This window comes from Anopheles moucheti, chromosome 2 (assembly GCF_943734755.1).
Source record: "Anopheles moucheti chromosome 2, idAnoMoucSN_F20_07, whole genome shotgun sequence".
NCBI lineage: Eukaryota > Metazoa > Arthropoda > Insecta > Diptera > Culicidae > Anopheles > Anopheles moucheti.
The window spans coordinates 66,759,859-66,765,813 of record NC_069140.1 but is presented as its reverse complement, the minus strand read 5'-3'; the positions used below and the strand labels follow the sequence as shown (position 1 = coordinate 66,765,813).

The following is a 5,955-nucleotide window of genomic DNA, read 5'->3' as shown; positions in this document are numbered from 1 at the left end:
AAAAAAATACTACAATTATCGGATAACTGTACGACGGAAAAAAAGATAAATTCTCTATACACACTTTCAAGCACTGTGTTACAACGATTTACGTTGTTATAACATTTACCTTTTACAATCTGCATCGATGAAATTATCCGTTGAATTAGATCGATGAATTGATCCCGCATTCTGTAAATAGGATGAGATGGATTAATTAAAATGATGATTGTTAAACGAAAATTAGTTAGATATCAATTCAATTTAAACGATAAATACTTACACTGCTCTGCAATGGGGTCTGGATTCGAATGTATTGTTCGAATGTGGGTGTACGAGGTAATCCGAAACCCTTGGGCGGACAGGACGCAAAACAGGACGGAGTGGATACTCCAGGTTTCAGAGCTACCAAGCCGTCAGCTTGAGACCCTCCAGAGGAACATAGGGACTTCAGCGCAGAGCAAATTGAATCCGTATTCTGTAAATAAGATAAAATGATAAAATGAACATTAGAATTAAATGATATGTAATTACGCAACGCCATGCCGGACTACAACACGATCCAATACAACACGTGGACATCAGACACTACAACAATAATATCATAACTCAATGTTCCGCAACGACAGCAGACGGATGCTCCCGTGTTATACATCTCGATAGATCCATAAACCTAAGTTAGTCTGGTATTGATAGTTGAATAAAATACTCATTATTATATACTTACTCCTTGTATGACGAGACGAGCTTCATATTGCGAATTCGTTTCAAAAATTCAGTTTGTTCACACAACTGTCCAGTACCTCCTTGGAAGCGTCGGTCGGACAACGATGAGCGCATGATGAACATCTGCTGTCGAAAGATTAGGTAGAATTAATTATTGTTTTAATGGTAGAAATAATAATTATATTATAAATTTGCTTATCTATGCTAACAACATTAAACTATTCAATAGTCCCAATCCATCACACGGTGGATGCCACGTACAATGAGCACTACAGTGTTTTTCCAGATTACGGTAAACCAAAAGGACATTTTGCAACGGATTGTACAATAATCAATCCAACCTTAAAATAGGTTGAACTCCAGATCACATACGACAGAATCGCAATCCAAATGCATTTCACGGAGTGTCGCAGATAGCGATCCGGAAAGTGAACATAACACCACAAACATGCCGTAAGCTCATCCTCGGGTCACGGAAACGTACTGTTTACACAATAATAATTAAGAACAGTGTCTTATCTTTCATTCCGAACGGCCAGGGAAAAGTTAGAATAGTTAGGAATAGTTGCAATTCCGCTTTGGTTCCCGAATCAAAATTATTTCACACTTCCACCACTGTGATGCAAAGATTTATTTAGTTATCATATTTACCTTTTACGATCTGCAACGATGAATTTATTCGTTGTATTAGATCAAACAGCCAGAGGTATTAGATCAAACAGCCGTTGGATTAGTTCAAACAACAGATTTCGTGTTCTGTAAATAGGATGAAATTATAAGAGGATAAGATAATTAAATAGATAATTTATAATAATATATTAATTACACATTAAGTAAAAGTAAAATGATATTTACTTACTTTTAAGCTATGCTTCTGTCCTCGTTGTACGCAGCTGAAGCATATGCTTCCGTATGTCCAATGTTGGGTATGTGGGCTAGTCCAACCCTTTGGGCTGTGAGTTCGCGATCCGCTATGCTGCGCCAATCTGGCGCGATGGACTGGAGATCCAGGAGTGTCGCCGGTTGCTGCAACGAGTGCAGCGGAAGACGGCATTGCGGGTGTCGCGATCGTTCCGGACCACGCGGAACGAGACGGCGGTGATGCTGTCGGGTTTTCTGCCGATCTGCTTACTGGTGGACGAAGACCACCGCGTCTACCAGCGCCTTCGAGGAGCCGACGGAGCAGCAACAGTGAGCAGCAGTGAGGTGCGCCGCGAGGAACGGGAGCGGACGTTGCAGCTGTGGCAGGAGCGGTGGGATGCGGATGCATCGTGCAGCGACGCCAGCCGCTTCACCAGATGGGCGCACCGCACCATTCCGGACGTTAGGGCATGGCAGTCCCGGAATCACGGAGACGTGACTTTCCAGCTGTTGCAGGTGCTCTCTGGGCACGGATTATTCCGTGAGTACCTGTGCCGATTGGGTTTCACGTCGTCCCCGGTCTGTCGCCGATGCCCTGGGGTGGTGGAGTCGGTGGAACACGCTGTCTATCATTGTACGCGTTTTGCCGCAACCCGACAGGAGCTCCAGAGTCCGGAGCAATTATCGTACTACCGGAAATCCCCTGTTGAAAGAAAAGGCAGAATTTAGATAATGTGGTGCTGGTAGGAATAATAATCATGTTTAAAAAGTGGGTATATATGCAAGCAACCTAATACTATGTGGTTGAAACAACCCTTCACACGGTTGATGCCATGTACAATGAGTAACACTTTAACCACAGTGCTTTTACAGACTACAATAAACCAATGGTAATTTGGCAAGGGATTGAACGATAATTGACCCACGCTAAAAGAAAGTTTAACCACGGATCACACACGACGGAACCGCAATCCGAATTCTGAAAACGGAGCGTCGCGGATAGCAATTCGGAAAGCGAACATAACAAAGCAAACGTACAAAAAGCTCACTATCAAGTCACGGAAACTCACTATCCAATCCACACACGGATATTGAAGAACAGCGTCTTCTCTATCATTCAGAAAGGTCATGGAGGAGACAATATTTGCTGTGGTTCCCGAATTAGAATCATCTCACTCGGTCGAGGAATCGTTCACCTAACCTCACTTTGCACCCACAACACCAAACTAAGCGTTGATAATATAATAGATTTATTGCGGTTAAAACCGCAAATTAATGCACAACTGTGTTGATATAACACTAGTAAATCACTTCCCACTTGATTTTACACTATTTTCAGCGATAATGGTATCAAAATAGAACCAGATTCAAATTAGGGGATTTTTGTATGGACTGAAAGCAAAATTAGGGGATTCATCTTCTGTGTGTGCGAGTGCGCGTTTGCAGCACAATGATCTCGATAACCCCACTTTTCCACCCACAATAGCTTAAAACTATCCACAACACATTCTGGAACACATTGTATAACACTTCCACTAATTAATTAACTATATTTACCATATAAAAACGATTTAACTTACCCAAGATCATATCCGTCGATGCCGGCACTGAAACTGTACCGGAACACGCCAATGCGTAGAGTTTTACGGCGTTTCTTGTATCTTCGGCGACGGCGCAGATGCTGGGATGGTTCCGACTTACATTTTAATCCGTGCGGAACAATTGTTTTGCTAAAAAGATATAAAATTTAAGTGCGGATTCGCGATTGTTATTGTTTTGCTTACCGGCTTCCTTGGACTTGTCAAATTTTCAGCAACTCGCGTTTCATATGCACCAACACAAACATACACGTGAAATCACTGTGTACAGACACGTTCGGGTGGATCGAAACTGGTCGTTGGTCGTCTTTAGAGTAGGACCGACATATTCGAGAAAGAGAGGTCAATATGAAATCTTGTGTGCGACCAGAAATGTGTGGACCAAGAGAGGTGCGCGGGTTGAGGAACGTGTGAAAAACTACTCGAAATGTCTAGGGGGAAATGGGTGGATTTTGACAGTTCATTTGTTTATATTGTTTGAATTTATAAAAACGCAAGGTAGACTATCCGTGAAAATGTTGGGTACAATTTTAGTAACAGTATTAATTATTGTTTCTTGCGTTTATTTAGTATGGATTTAGCTATTGCCAATCAACTGCCGTTATATAACGCAACATTTGTGAAAGTTATACAAGCGATTCGACAGAAACAAAAAAACAAAATGCGATCAAGAATTTGGATGCACCCAATTCATTTGGACCGAGACGAGGATGGGAACAAATTGTTCGAGCTTTTAGCAAAGGAAAATCTTTATAAAACTATAAAACAGTATATAAGGATGACAGAAGCAGATTTCTATTATCTGCTTTCGCTGCTGGAGGATAAAATATATCGTATGGATACGGTGATGCGCAAGGCAATTACAACAAAAGAACGGTTGGCAATAACACTACGGTTTTTAGCCACAGGAGATTCATTTGGGAGTCTTCATTTGCTATTTCACGTAAGTAAAAAGCAAAATTGTAACTCAATGACGAAGACATTATACAAAAAAATCAATCGTTCTAGGTGTCTAAGCAAGCAATATCAAGGATTGTGTCGGAGGTTTGCGATGCTCTTATAGAAGTACTGGAAGATTTTGTAAAGGTGAGTTCACTTTATTAATATTTCTGTTTGTTATTTGATTACATTGATCGGAAGAATACGATAGTTGCACCGCGTGTTGACTATCCAGGAGTCGTAATCAATGAAAAGGTGCTCGTCCTGCTTGGCTAGTTGGCTGAATCAAATACTTAATCTGCTCGGATGTATTAGTAACGGATCAAGCCCCTCGGAGGCAGAGTGAGGCCTAAAGACACTTTATTTCAGCTTAACGAACTAAGGGACTCCTCGAATGAGATGAAATGAAAAAAATATATTTGAAGAGGGCTCCATAACTGTCGAACTTTGAGGGGTGTTCTAATTTAGGGTACCCTCCGGCATGCGTGAAGGTTGGTGCATGCGTGCACCACTTTATGTAAGATACTTTTACACCACATAATATTCAGGAACGTAAATGACGGGATCCTAGTCGGGCACCTACTCCGCCCATCGTTAGACTCGCTAGCGGATGCCTCCGTGGGTGAAGATGTTTAATCCTAACCGAAATTCTACACTTGCACTACGGATGTCTTTTTTCCTAATATTGAGCCAAATACACCCTTCTTTAACCATCGGAAACGACAAAAACCAACATGGATCAATCGTAAAATTCAATGTTTTCTTCGAAGTGAAGAAAGTATACTGCAGCATGAAAAACATTCGACCGATAAAAATACGAGCACGGTCACAACATAAATAAATAAACGAACTAACTACCAATGCAATTGCCATTTTCGTCACTTTCTTTGGCATCTGTGCCATTATTTTACTCTCAATTTCCAATCCAAATAAAAATAAAACGAACGAACGACAAAAATTACCAACAAGAACGCTGCACTGACGCTGTATGATCAAATTGTAAACAAACCTGAAAACGATGAAAACCTAATTCTAAGAAAAAATAAAAAATATATACGCCTGGTTTTTACATAGTTTTCTTTATTTATTAAGCTTCTTTATTTTCAATTTTAATTATAGGATGCCATTTCTGAGGCAAACAAAAGTATACACTGGTTATATACAGTTTTCTATGAAGTAAATTAAATATTGAAACAATATTATATTTCAAAAAACAACCGTTGACACTGTTTTTCTTTTATAACTTTAAACGAGTTGAGGAAAACTATTTATAGTGTAATATAACTTCTTGTCCCATAATACAACACGGTCATACGGGATCACCACGGGACAACACACCATGTATAGGTCTACATTTCTTTCAGTACGGATTGGGACAGAGTCCCCAATAAAACACTAGACTTCTTCAGTTGTGCATAACGATCAACTACGACAGTAACCGCGTGTGCACGTAGCTGCGAGTGACTGCCTAGTCAACGGTCAATCTTTATTTTATATCATAATTACGGGTAAACATCGTGAGTAGAAATTTGATGGAAATTTCCATTAACCTAGATATCGAACTAGTTGAAATTTGATGCTTTTGTTTGTCTGAATTTTGATTGGTTGGTTTAATTGTTTTCTTGAGTTAAGCTTGAGTTAAGTTTTCTTCATATAAGCTATGTATGGACGGGTTATTTCCTGTTGCTAACTTGAACCAAGTCAAGCAATAGGGTCTATTGCTATATTGCAAAGGTTGCAACTTTGGCGGGAAGCGCACCTGTACTGTCTTGCAATGAGGTCGCGATGGGTTTTTTTGACGCTGCGTATTGATCGGGTATGGATTGGCTTTGCGTAAGCTCTTTGCGCGGTC

At 40.4% G+C, this 5,955-nt stretch overlaps 1 long non-coding RNA gene across 2 annotated transcripts; it reads right to left on the bottom strand.

Annotated features, from left to right (window-relative positions):
* Positions 1–268: 268 nt before the first annotated feature.
* LOC128310556 (uncharacterized) lies at positions 269–1,766 on the bottom strand. 2 transcript variants are annotated; one of them, XR_008288880.1, is made up of 4 exons: positions 1,565–1,766; positions 1,357–1,461; positions 707–831; positions 269–457 (listed from the first exon to the last, which is right to left on the bottom strand). It is a non-coding gene; the product is annotated as an uncharacterized LOC128310556 (long non-coding RNA). The 2 variants fall into 2 exon arrangements; XR_008288879.1 differs by having other exon boundaries at positions 707–828.
* Positions 1,767–5,955: the final 4,189 nt, after the last annotated feature.